At 41.4% G+C, this 14736-nt stretch overlaps 1 protein-coding gene across 1 annotated transcript in view; it reads right to left on the bottom strand.

The window, feature by feature from the left end:
• Positions 1 to 14736, bottom strand: part of LOC125018609 (NACHT, LRR and PYD domains-containing protein 12-like) — a 107281-nt gene that overhangs the window by 43031 nt on the left and 49514 nt on the right. The gene's annotated exons all lie outside the window — the stretch shown is intronic.

Here is a 14736-nt window from a genome sequence, read left to right as displayed (position 1 = left end):
ACTGTGTGATGAATTAACGGACGAATAAGCCTGAGCTTGTTACCGTTAGATGATCATTGCTTGTACCGTAACGTTATGTCGTTTCAACGTTGACCCACTTTTAACGTGCCGAGTACCGACTGTAGCCTGGAACAAACGCTAATTAGCTTGCTGTCAAGTTTTTCCTTTGTCGAGCTTTAACAGGGTTCCCACGGATCCTTGAAAAGTCTTAAAAGGCAGTGAATTCATTCATGGAAAAATAAGGCCTTAATTGGCATTAAAATGTCTTGAATGTTTCAACAAATGCTAAGTAGGATGTTATGATTGTAATTAGTCTCAAATCTAAAAATAATAGGCAACATTTATTTCTTCAAACTAATTTGTGAATAGCAGTGACGCCACGCGCTCACTGGAGCGGAACCAACAACACAGTGATGTGTTTTGCGGCTGTGACTCCGCAGATGCACGTCGTTCATGAAGCAGTTGGACCTCATGCAAGCATGGGAAAGTGTACATTTAATGACATTGTCTGGCAGAATAAAGGGAGACTATAAAGGGATTCTAAAACTATCTCTCATGCAACATCTGATGGCCACACCCTGGCAGCCATGCAGGATGCACCCAAATTTGGCTTGGGCCGCATGCCAGCAATTGAGCCCACTATAGCTGCTCTGATTGTCTCGCCTGATCAGGCTCTGAGGCCAGATGCGAGGTGTCCTCGTCCCCAGTGCCAGGTTACGGATGACCTACTCTCTAAAGCCTATGAAGCAGCGGCACGCATAGGTAATTCTATGTCCCATCTGCTGCTCACGCTATCAGCATCCCTGCAGGAGACTACAGTGGATGCTCCCGTCCACAAACTGACAAGGGTGCCATCGAGCCAGTAGATCCCCTGTTGCAACCCGGGGAATTCTACTTCACTTACTCTCTAGTAACAAAGAAAGATGGCGGACTCCGTCCCAAACTCGACCTGAGGGGTCTCAACAGATTACTGAAGGTCTTGAGGTTCCACATGCTCAGCACTGCAGAGGTTCTGCGTACTGTTGCCAGAGGGAGTGGTTTACATCAATAGACCTGAAGGATGTCCACTTTCATGTCCCCATAGCTCCAAACCACAGACAGTTTCTGCAGTTCGCTTTCCACGGTCGTCATTTCCAGTTCAGGGTGCTCCCGTTTGGCCTCTCCCTTTCCCCACTGATGTTCACCAGGTGCATGATGGCAGCCCTCTTGCCCATGCAGTCGCGGGGCATGAAGGTCCTCCCATATCTGGACGACTGGCTCAACTGTGCACCATCCCAATCTCAGGTGGCCCTGGACACGACACATCTTCTGTCCCACGTCGCCCGACTGGGCCTGAAGGTAAATTTTACCAAGAGTTGCCTGGTTCCCTCGCAGAGCACACTCTTTCTCGGGATGACTCTCAATTCAGTCGCCATGAAGGCCTGTCCGTCACCACAGCGGGTGGACGACATCCTCCGCCTCCTTCTCTTGTTTCAGGAAGGCAGGTGGTTGCGCTATGTGGAGTTTTTGCGCCTCCTCGGGAAACTGATGGCTGCTGCCAATGTGGTTCCTCTGGGACTGCTGTCGCTACGTCCTCTTCAGAGGTGGCTGCACAGTTTTCATTTTGATGTTCAGTGGCACTGGCACAGGAGACTCAGTGTCATGCTGTTGCCTTCTTGCTCTGGCCCCATGGAGAGAGAGATCATTTCTCCTTCAGGGCATGCCCTTGGGTTCCATTGCGTCCTGTCGAGAAGCCATCGGAACAGATGCCTCCCTCTCAGGGTGGGGCGCTGTGTGGCAGAACCGGACAGCTCAGGGGCTGTGGTCTGCTCAAGACCGCTCGGTGCATATCAATGTTCTAGAGCTGTGGGCTGTGCGCAGGGGACTACTTTTTTTCCTTCCCTTCCTGAGAGGCTGACATGTGCTTATACGGTCAAACAATGTCTCAACTGTCTCCCACATAAACCACCAGGGGGGCACCAGGTCTGCCCAACCGTTGTGGGCATCCCAGGACCTGCTGTTGTGGGCAGCGCCACGTCTGGCCAGCCTGAGAGCAATGTATTTGCCCGGGGAAAGAAACCAGGCTGCCGACATCCTCTCTCGTTACAAACCGCCGCCAGGGCAGTGGCAGCTTCATCCGGAGGTTGTTCTTAACATCTGGGAGGTCTTCGGCAAGGCAGAGGTGGATCTTTTTGCCACGGAGGAGTCGACCCATTGCCCTCTCTGGCCAATCGTGGGCAAGAGCATCCTGACCCAGAGGGCTGCTCTCCTCTGTCAAAAAGAACCAGACAGTCTCCTCTATGCTTTTCCGCCAATCCCTCTGATTTTTCCGATGCTACAGAGGATCCTCCAGCAGGGTCACAGACTGCTGTTGGTAGCCCCCTTCTGGCCAGGTAGGACATGGTTCCCACTGCTGCGCAGGCTCTGCCGCAGCTCACCATGGCGCCTCCCAGACATGAAAGATCTCCTGTCTCAGTTACAGGGCCAGATTTGGCAGTAGGTTCATAAATACATTAACATTTCTCTTTATTCGGATTTTGAAGGCATTAGGTAACTCTTCTCATTCTTCTTCAGTGGTCCACTGTTCACTGCAAACATTACAGTAAGTTGTATTTAGTCCCAGATGTTCTCCAGCTGTTTAAAGCTGTTCTTCTTTAAATTTCTAATCCTTATTACATTTGACTCTTTTATTTCTATTTCATTATATTCACTGGAAATATTCACATGTTAATTGAGCTCAACTAAAAAGATCCAGAGTCCATTAACCAGTGAAGACAGTCCAGATGTTTGTCTCCTCCAGATGTCCTCATGATGGATCAGATCCACTGACAGACTGTGGACAGTCTGGAAGCCTCAATGTAACTCAGTCTTGTCTCCATTCATCTAAACAAAGGTCTGAGAGAGATGATGACAATGATTGTTTCCTGTCAAACACAGTCAGAGAAGATGAGCTCAACCACTGATGTGGAGACAAAATGTCCAACAGAATGTGTCCAACTGTCCACTCATCAACACATCACCTTCATAGAAATGTCTTCTTCCATTATAACACATTTTATTTATTTGTCTCATGACAGACTTGCTGACTGTGAACTCTCAGAGAGTCACTGTGAAGTCGTGGCCTCAGCTCTGAAGTCCAACCCCTCCCATCTGAAACATCTGAACCTGAGTAGAAACAACCTGGAGGGTTCAGGAGTGAAGCATCTGTCTGCTGGACTGGAGAGTCCAAACTGTAAACTGGAGACTCTGAGGTCAGTTTTCATTTCGTTTCTTCTCAGGCTTCTGAAGAATGGAGATCCAGTTTAGATGAGTTCTCTTGTCAGGACTGTCAGATAGAAAAGGAGCTGAAAGAGTTGAAATGAAGGAGCATCATGTTCCTGAACATCAGCAGGTATCTCCTCAGTCATCGGTGGTGGGTCTGATCACAAACCACATCAAGTCCAGTCTTCACATGTGTTGACATGAACAGAGTTCTTGGTGTCACTAATCATTCTTTCTGTCCATACTGTCTGTGGACAAATCCCCTTATAGTCTGACTCCAATCAGACCAGATGGAGGACAACATCCACAGTGTTGTTGTGTTGTGTTGATCTTCAACTCATCTTGTTCTTCAGCACATCCAGTCAGTATCAGTTTGTGTTTCCACAGTGTTTCCTGCTGAGCTGCAGTGGAGGGACAGGAACTCAAAGAGGAACTTTGATTAGTGTCAGTCAGACTGCTGAAGCTTCATATTAGTGTCAGCTCAACAGTGGAGTTGTGTTAGGAAGAGACCACTTCACAGTCAGTGTGGACAGCAGGAATCTCAACAACTCTGTCATGGAATCAGTCCATATGACATGTGACTGTTGTTGGAAGACACACTTCCAACAACATGTCAACTTGTCCTTTAACATTTGAATGACACAAACCTCCTGAGACACCAAATCCAGGAAGAAGAAGGTCCTGGAATCAAAGAACTAATCAACAGTTTGTAGTCCAACATGTGTGAGGAGATATTGATCCTGTAATGAGGTCAGCAGCATCTTATTGATCTGTGTTGACATCAGTAGTTGTCTGAATGTTGTGCTGACGTTTGGATGATGTCTGTAGAAGGCTGACATGATGAAGATCCACAATAACACAAGGACAAAGTCACTCTACTCATTTTAGAGAACAGCTCATTGATCAGGACACATTTCACACCTCAACACATCTGACTGATCATCAATCATTTCATCTTTTATTCTTTATTCAGGTTGTTGAGCTGCAGTTTGTCAGAGATCAGCTGTGATTCTCTGGTCTCAGCTCTGAAGTCCAACCCCTCCCATCTGAAACATCTGAACCTGAATGAAAACAACCTGAAGGATTCAGGAGTGAAGCAGCTGTGTGGTTTTCTGGAGAGTCCAGACTGTAGACTGGAGACTCTGAGGTCAGTTCACTGTCTGTTACTGCTGTAGATCAGATATGTTTAATCGCCAACTGAATCTAAGTCAGAGACAACAATTGTCAGTTTTTGAATTTATCTTTGAGTTGTTTATCTTGACATTGTTGAGCTCATGTAAAGTTGATGAAAGGGTTATAATCTGAGTTATTTGTTGATGTTGTTTTCTCTGATTAAAGCTGAAGCAGGTCTAATTTAATAGATTTCATCTATTTATTGTCTGGTTTCAGGTTATGAAATCTTAGTTTAGTTTCTTTATTTCCAACATAAAAAACAAAACAGAATAACAAAATAATCATATAGAATCATAAATAACAGTAAATGAGAAAATCAATAACTAAACATTAAAGTAACAGATTAAATATAAACTTATTTTATCCCACCCCTTTCAATAGCTCAATGATTTATAAATTATTCACTTCCTGTCAGTATGATAATAATAATAGTCTTTATAATATATGTACATACATACACACACACAGAGATATAACATGCACACATTACCAAAGACAACACAAAATATATATAAGAACAAAAATAAGAAAAATGAAAATATGAAATGACAATAACACCCATCACTCCGTATGAGTCAGACTCCCTCTTCATTTCTGTACCTTGTAAGAATCCTCTCTTTATCTATTTTTTAAACTGTTTTATGTTTGAACATTCCTTGAGCGTCTCCTCCAAACTGTTCCATGGTTTAACAACACAAAGTGAAACACAAACAGTCCTCCTTGTTGTGCGTACCCTAAGTGTTCTGTAGTTTCATTTCAAATGACATTAAACAATGAACCCCTTCCCTTCCAGTAATTGTTGAATGTTTTGTGGTAGGAGATGGTTTTTTGCTTTGAACAGGATGAGGGCAGTCTGAAACCATATCCACCATATCTTTGAATTTTAGGAGTTTTGTTCAAAATGAGCAGTTTGAAAATAATGTGTGTTTCAGATCCAGTTTTATCTGCCATGCCATCATGCTTTTGCTTTTGCTATCAACCTGCAATAACCCCAAGAATTTATTTTGGTCACGAATAAACAGGAGAAAATGAGCTGAGTTGTTAAAGTGTCCTCTGTCACTTTTCAGACCTTTTTTAGTTTGGGGGCACTGATGAGTCAAGAGAAATAACTAAAGACAAATCCAAAGCAACTAAATCTAAAGCAAATCTATTTCAATAATGTTGATGCTTCATTCCTGGTCAACACACACAGATTAGATCATGTGTTCAGATGCAGATGTTTGAGGTATGTTTAGTGTCTGAGCTTCCCGCTGTTTCATCATCATTCAGTCACATTTCATTTGGAGTCAAACCTGCTGTGATCCATGTATCAGTCCATTCTCTCTGAACCACAGCTGCTGGAAGGAGCTCACACACCTCACACTGTCACATATTACTGTCTGTAGAAGACATGATGGAGATCCACAATAACACAAGGACAAAGTCACTCAGACATGGAGAGGAGATTTAATCTACATCTTTTATTCTTTATTCAGGTTGATTAAATGCAGTTTGTCGGAGATCAGCTGTGATTCTCTGGGACCAGCTCTGGAGTCCAACCCCTCCCATCTGAAACATCTGGACCTGAGTGAAAACAACCTGAAGGATTCAGGAGTGAAGCAGCTGTGTGGTTTTCTGGAGAGTCCAGACTGTAGACTGGAGACTCTTGGGTGAGTTCACTGTCTGTTACTGTTGTAGATCTGATATGTTTAATCACCACTGAATCTAATTCATGTTCATCCAGAACTTTCCTCCATGAATCTGTAAATGTCCTTTAGTTCAAGACGAGTTCACTGAAGTTGTAGTGACGACTCGACCAAAATAAAGTGGCAGAGACAAGGGGTGTCTGTATTAGTTGGACACGCTGTTCAAAGATACGCCAAGAATCCCCCAAATACTTTGATTCATTTATTAAAGTAACAGAAAACTAATGTGCACAAAATCTATACAAAAAAATACACAAAAGTGATGAATGAAGCAAAACGTGGTCAACAAAAAGTACGGCGTCCCCGTGCCCTCACCCACTTTCCTTGTTTTAAACCCAGCTGCTGTGTAAGTGAACAGGTGATAATAATAACTAATTATCCCTGCCCACACTGATGTGACCTAACCACCATGATTGAAAGATAACAACATATCAGAACAAAAAAATAACCCAAATACATCCAATACAAAATAAGGGATTCACAATTCATCAGACTTCCTCATGCCTCCAGAGTCGGCCCAAGCCTCCATGGGGCCCGGAGCTAAATTAGATTTTGGGGCCCTCTGTTTCTGCCAATAATATTGATGGTGGATATGCACACACCTAGTATAAACTCATTGCAGCTCTGATTATCCTATTGTCAGTCTGACATGTTTTTACACATCTATGCTGTTTTTGTTGCAACAAGCACAGTCAAAACTACTCTGACTCAGTTCAAATATACAAACATTACAACTTTTGATTCATTAGGTTTGGTTTCAAAAAATTATTTATAGTGCAACAAGAAATAAATCACAAAATAAACAATAAAATATCAACAAACACTTAAATAATGACATGAGTTCTCTGAAGGAAGGAAACAAGAAAGGTTTAAAAACATAAAGTTGAGTAATTAGGTCTTAAAACAATGCAAATGTATGTAATTATGAGCAAAAGCTTTTATATAAAAAAAATCCAAATGAACTATCTTAATCCACACATTTCCCTTTTTTTAATGTGACTCTGTTCTTCCTCAACACTCCACCCACTCATAAAAAGGGGAGGCAACGTCATTTATGACGTCACTGTAAGAACTCTGATGGCCAACTTTGTTGTCAATACTAATCACTGCCAGTCCACTCATCCTTCCTTGTGCCACTGACGATCTCAAGTAGTTCTTCATTCATTCGAGCGTTGAAAAGCTCCACTCTGCAGATGCAACAGTCACAGGGAGAGTTCAGGCTATCCATAGAGCTACCCATCAGTGGACAGTACAAGGGACAGTGGGCACAGAGGATGGGGGGAGGAGAGAAAGCTCTGTAGAGGATGGAGATGGACCTAAGATGAAAAACATACATACATATACACACATATTAATGAGGTTCTTTCAATGAATCACTTCCCCTTTGGGTGGAATTCTTCTTCTAGGTACAAATGAACTGTGGGTAATGCATCGGGTGAGGGACAGACTGTCACCATCCGGTACACATTTGAGCCTGAGGATGGACTGGTACTGGACTGATTCTGAGCCTCCAAAGTACTTTAACAGTGTCCTGGGCAACTTTCACATGAGTTGATGTAGAAAGTACATATTTATTTTACATGGAAAAATGACCATGCTCTGCAGCAAACAATTTGTGCAAACAACACATCCCAAACTTAAGGGTGTAACGGTACACACAAGTCACGTTTGGAAAATATTGCTAGCAAACGTCATCACGCTTGCTAGCACAAGGTGACGTTTAATGTTCGCTATTAAACATTAGCAAAAACTTTTTAAAATATACGGCTAACCCCGACAATCAACTCAGTCACAGTTAAATCTCAGTATCACACAAATACAAACACATTAGCATGAATATTAAACTGTTTAACCCGCCAGTTGTAATACATTTCTCTAGCTTTTAGTCAGCTAATTTTCTGTAGACGGCCTCACAAATATCTTTGAGAAACATTCCATTACCAAGACATGCAAACAGACCTTTATCTTGGCCTTTTCTCCTCTTCCTCTTTCTTCCTCTTTATTATCTTTGTCCCTATGTCCTTTCTTTCCCACTTTGTTTTGCCTCCAACTACCTGCTTCTTGGATGCGCAGTGCGCACTGCACGGCAGGAGGCCATATTACTGGTGCAGCGGAGCGTTGACGTTTAAAGAATGGTTAGGCCAACATCAGCAACAGCACTCTGCTGACATGAAATCTATATGATAGCTGTGATCATATAGAAATCATCACTCATACATGCAAAAATAAATGAATTCATTTAATTTGATTCATAAATAAAATTGATTGCTCTTGGGGGCCCCCTAGTGGCCGCGGGGCCCTAAGCAGGCGCTTAGTTCACTTATGCCTTGGGCCGCTCTGCATGCCTCCAACAAAAGGAATTAATCAATGTCTTAGTAAATATCACAATAACAAAAAACTTGATAAAATCTCTAAATGGAACTTAAGTGAATGTTTGAGCTGGACACTCCAAAATAAATTACTAACAATTCAACAGTTCATTTTTATTAACTTTATTTTCATTGTGTGAGTTTGTTTCACAGAAGTTCATAAGTATTTGACTCAGAGAAACTGTAGAAAATGTCCTCTGTTAGTTGTTAAAGTCAATGAAGCTTTGTCAGGTTCAACAACCTAAAACATTCATAAACATTGCACAAAGAAGAGAAAGACGAGAGTTACTTTTTACTCGCGAGGAGAACAGACAGAGATACCTTCAGTTACAATCTCCTACCGCTCTGAAGCGTACCTTGCCGTACCCTCTTTATTTCCTTAGGGTGGTTTCTGGTTACAACAGAAGTTGCAGGGAGGGGGAGCACATAGTTGCAACTTCTCAAACGATACAAGCACTATCTTCTTGGTACATGTTTACTCGCTTCGACCTTGTCCTTGGAATGGTGGTTCTATAAAATCCATATGGATGATTTGGAATGGATATTGAGGTGTAGGGAATCGTCCTCTACGAGGTCTCAGGTTTCCTTGTGAGTTGTGTCTAGCACACATTAAGCATGCTCTACAAAATTTTTTTGAATAAGAGTTAAGTGGTATAACATTGATGTACCTGTCCTACCATCCCTCCTGTTGAGACATGCGTAGAACCATGGCTCAATATAGCCGCTCATTTATCCATGTTTCTTGGTAGGATACACTGTAAATAAAAAAAAAAAGGAAAAAAAAAAGAAAAATCATAAAAAAACGGTAAATTTCTGGCAGCAGGGAAACCACAAAAATACCGTAAAATAACGATAAAAATTTATTTCTCATAAAAATACAGTTTGTACTTTGCACCAGACTGACTATACATGGGAACTAAATGAACAACATATTGTTGTTGGGGGAACTATTGCTACTGCTGGATAGAAAAGTCATTTTTTTTCTGTACATTGTGATAAAGTATCCTGTGTTCATCCCATAATCCCATCCCATCATTAGTTGTGTGTCATTTGCTACCGAATCAGAATCTAAAGAAAGATGGGCACAACTGATGATGTGAATTTCTAAGCACACTGTCAATTTACTGCTGCTGATTGTACTATATTACACTAAGTTACAGGTAGATTCTATTATTTTTCAGCCCATCTAACCCAAAAGAGTAACTGTGTGCAACAGATGCATGTACTCACCAGAGAGGGGCATCTCATCAGACTGTGTACTGGCTCTGCTCAACTATTGGTTGCTCTGGCTGCTTGGAGGAAAGTCCAAGACATGTTGTTGACCTTATTAAAGGACAGATAGTAGTAATATTTAAACACAGACATCACATAGCTCAATCTGGGTATATTATTACCTAACATAATTCTATCCTCAGTAGCCATTGATATATTTTAAACTGTTTCTTTCTCAATATAATGCAGTACACCACCACTAAGACCCACTATGAAATCAATGAAGAACAAGGTGTGGTGTATAGTCATCACCTTTTTCAAAACATCAACAAAAATGTAGAGAAGATTCTTTGAAGTATAATTCAAAGTAGACCTGCTGTATTGGACTGCATTGATTAGAACAGGTGGACCTAATAAGTACATTTTGACTATGCATATTTTTTTTAATGTGAAAGTTTATTCTGTACAAACTGAAACACATACTTGTCGTTTTGAGCAGTGACAGACGTTTCCTGGCTTCAACTGGTCTGAGGACAGAAAGGAGGTCACTCTCCTGCAGGTAGCTCAGGTCCTCAACTCCTAAACATTGCAGATGCTCCAGCAAAGGCTCAGGGTCTCTCAGTTTAGGCATTGATTTGATGAAAGACAGAAGCGGACTCTCTGCATTCATGACTAGGAGGACTAGAAGGGATGAAAAATACTGTTTTACCGTCACATTTTAATCTCTCAAACTCGAGATGACTCTGAGTCAACAATGCTATGCTTAAGTGAAATTACTCTTGTCCCACAAAGCTTGTACACAGGCAAAGGGTAATAATCTAGTTTCGGCTCAGGCTTCCAGCATTTCATGCTTGTTTCACTTCATACAATGCAAATGCTGGCACATAGGACACATCATGAGGTGTAACAAAGTATACGTGCTGGTCCTGCGTCATAAGCATGAGCTGAATCTGTCTGAATTCAAGTGCCTCACCTTGGTTTAAACACAAAAAGACCCTTTTTGTACTGAGTGCCTTTCCACTGCATCTCGGTAGCTGCTCAGCATTGGGTTCTTTGACCGAGGTTTCTCCTACTGTGGAGCGCACTGCTTCACTGTACAGTTCAGCATGGAAAGGAGTGGAGTTCTTAACCAACAGTTTATGCCATGAAATCAACTCTCACCACTTATCTGCAGAGAGAAAGAAAAAAAAATGTGAATCATGAAATTTGCCAAAATCAAAATAAATGCTATTGGTTGTGAAAAAGTCGACCTAAACTGTGTTAGCAGATCTCCCCTCAATAAACCAGAAGATGATTGTTAGCTTATCCTTTACATATTTTTCAGTATTGTGTTGAATTTCATGTTGACCACTGACTAGTGTTGCATCGAAATTAAAATTTGAAAAACCTTGAAAAAGGCAGAGTAGGTCGCTCCTCCTATATTTGTGAGAGGCAAGAGGAAGATGAAAATATTAGTTTTAAGAAAGAGTAACTGGTTGAAGTAAACCATTACCAAATGTCAGCATCATTTATAAAACATTTGTTGTCTCTTGTTTGGAAGAAAATCCACTTAAAATGTCTCACTAGCGACACCTGCAAGTAGAGGAGTAGGAGCAGTCTGCGTGGAAAGAAGACTTTGACATTTTGACACGTTACATTAAATCCAGCTTCCTATCCTAGCCAGAAATCATGCCATTTCAAGTCACGCAGTCAAGATTATGGCCAAAAAAATAGTGAAAATGTAGAAGAGGGTTAATAATTGATTATTGTTCATTGTTGCAGCTCCTCTTTCTCTCCGCCTGTGTCAGTCAGTTCACAAAAGTAAACGAAATGACTCACTGTTAAGTGCTAAGCTAACGTTAGCGTAAATAAAATAAAAAGTAGTTGGTCTGGCAGACTACTAACACTCATATATATATATATCTATGACTAACACTGGCAGACGCCGCCGCCGACCATACTTTTGTCATCGTAGTTAGCTAACATTTCAATTGACGACATGCTAGCGGATTGCTTTTGTCGACTGAGTAAAGTCAGAGGCATGGCGGTAAATAAAGCTAATACTACTCAGCTTCAGTTTGATACTTGCCTTCTGCCTTCGTCCTTCCTCCAGCCTCAACATTAGCTGATGTTTGCTCCAAGTTTCTGTGACCAAACGGGAACAGCCGCGTGGTGGTTGTTGACCTTGTTAAGCGTAACGTCAAAGACGGATGTTCAGTGTCCCAACAGCCAATGGCATGTCTTCTTCTTCTTCTTCTTCTTCTTCTCCAACCGTTTCTGTCGACCAATCCAAATGGGACCCGCACTTTTCAAAGCACGCACTCCAATGACATGTCGCGTTCACGTTTTTGTCTTTTGTGTTTGTGCAGGGAGACGTTGCAGCAGTAAAATGTCTCCTGATTACACGTGTTTTGTTCAGGCATGCTGTGAAATAATTCAAGACGTTGTGATTTACATTGGATTGTATATATATACACACAATAGCCTACAGTGTTAAATAGTTATTTTACTATTAATTTCTCAGTAATTTTAAATTATTTTTTTAAAGTTTTAAGTTTTGTTGAATTATACAGTTTATTCCATTAAATAACAGACAAATATTTGTAAAATTACGATACATTTGTGAACATATTTTAACAATAAATATCTGTATTTCTAATGTTTTTTTTTGTAAAGAACAGAAATATCATGTTTTCACACGTATTTTCATAGTTACATTGATTTCATGTACATTTCGTTTCATACATTTGACATCACAGTCTGACTCTCCAGATTGTTTCTGTATTTTAAAAATACAGAAATAATCTGTAAAAATAAACAGTAAAAAATGTTTTTACAGTGTAGGTTTGTTGTCTGGTCATACATATGCATCAGATTGTAATTTCGCCCCATTCTTTATCCAGGTGTCTTTTTCAGACTGCGGGCTTTGTTGTAGCATGTTTTTTAAAGTAGTGTGATCCAGGGTTGTACTTTTTTCTACTGTTAAAACGCTGATCTGTCCTGTTGCTGCTGCCTTTGCCGTTTCATCTGCGAAGGCGTTTCCTAGAGAAACGGTATCTGTGCCAGACGTATGCGCCGCACATTTACATATAGCTAATGCTTTAGGTAATTTTACTGCTACCAGTAATTCTGTTAAGAGTTCGGCATGTGTCACTGGCTTCCCCATTGACGTAATCATGCCTCTGTTTTTCCAGTACTGCGCAAAGGTATGAACTGTAGTATACGCGTACTGGCTGTCAGTGTAGATTGTTACTTCTTTGTTTTTCATTATTTTACATGTTTCAGTTAATGCTACTAGCTCTGTTGCTTGCGCTGAGTAGTGTGAGGGCAGCTGTTCTGCTTTTAACACGTTTTTTTGGGTCACGACTGCATATCCTGTTAGGGTTTTTCCCAGTTCATTCTTTTTAGAAGAACCATCTACAAATAGCACCTCTCCTTTTTCTAATGGCTGATCTCTCAGATCGGTTCTGCTTTTGGCCGTTTGTTCCGCTTGCTCTTGACAATCGTGTTGCGTACCGTCTTCTGGTAGAGGCAACAATGTGGCGGGATTCAGCTTGGAGCATCTCTCTATAGTGAGGTGAGGTTGTGATAGTAGCGTAGACATGCATGATAAATGTCTTGCTGGGGACAAGAATGTCATATTTGTTTGTAAGAGTAGTACAGAAACAGCATGTGGTACTTTCAGAATCAGAGGGTGGAACAACACTATATTGGCACTCGTTTCTACTGCCAGAAAGGCTGCCATCACTGCTCTAACACAGTGAGAAGTACGCTATAGGTTTCAATTTGTCTCCATGCTGTTGAGCCAATACTGAGGTCACAAAATGACCTTTGCAGTCTACCATTTGAACAAAGGTTTTGCAATAATTTGGCAATGCTAATGCTGTGCTGGACACTAAGACTTGTTTTATGTTGTAGAATGCTTCTTCAGCTTCTGTGGTCCAGCTCAGAGGGGATTTCATTTTGAGGTTTTCTTCATACATTAATTTGCTCAGTGGTGCCGTTATTTCTGCATAATTAGGCACCCAAGTTCTGCAGTAATTAGTCAGGCCCAGAAAGGACATCATCTGTTTCTTTGTTCTTGGTTTTGGAGCTTGGAGAATTGCAGTTTTCCTGTCTTCTAATATTGTTCGTCCTCCTGCACTAAGACTATGCCCTAAATATTTTATCTGGTCTTTGCATATTTTTACTTGCCTTGTGACCTTCCTCGGCTAGATGTCTTAGGAGTGCAATTGTATCTTTTTTACATGTTTCCATATCAGGGGAGGCCAGTAAGATATCGTCTACGTACAGCAATACTTGGCTCCCTCCTGGAGGTTGGAATTTGGCCATACTCGCACTCATTACTTGAGAGTAAATAGTTGGGCTCTTGCAGTAACCTTGGGCAGCCTGGTGTATGTGTATCTTTGGCCCCCAAAGGTAAATGCAAACCAGAACTGACTATTTTTGTCCACTGGCACTGAGAAGAATGCATTACTGATGTCTACTACTGCAAATACCTTTGCATCTGGTCGTAAGGAATTTAGTAGTGTGTGAGGGTCAGGCACACATGGGGCTCTTTGGATTACAGCAATATTTACAGCTTGCAGGTCTTGGACCATGCGCCAACCTACGGATGGAACTTGCTTCTTAACAGGAAAAATAGGAGTGTTACAGGGGGAGTCTTCACATTGGATTATTACCCCTGCTGCAATCAAGTCTTCAGTTACCGGTTTTATTCCTTCTTGAGCATCTTGCTTTAAGGGATATTGTCACACACACGGCCTATATTCTGTTTTGGGTCTGATTTGTACGGGCAGTGCACCTTTCACCAATCCCACATCAGTAGGCCCTTTAGACCATAATTTGTCTGGAACATCTTTTAACAGCTGGTCCTCAGCCTCAGTTAACATGACCTATCATTGAGCTCTTTTGTTTTGATCGAGGTGTAAACCAGCCAGTACTTGGACTGGCCAGAATAAGGCTTTCTTTGTTAGACCTGTGCTACAGGTATACCATGTGTTTACTGATGTCTCTCCCCAATCAGTTGCATTTTCTCCACCCCTACAGCTTAACAAAGGATCAAACAATGTGGCTGG

This window comes from Mugil cephalus, chromosome 13, assembly GCF_022458985.1.
Source record: "Mugil cephalus isolate CIBA_MC_2020 chromosome 13, CIBA_Mcephalus_1.1, whole genome shotgun sequence".
In the NCBI taxonomy this organism is placed as follows: Eukaryota; Metazoa; Chordata; class Actinopteri; order Mugiliformes; family Mugilidae; genus Mugil; species Mugil cephalus.
This window is presented reverse-complemented; position numbering and strand designations above follow the sequence as displayed.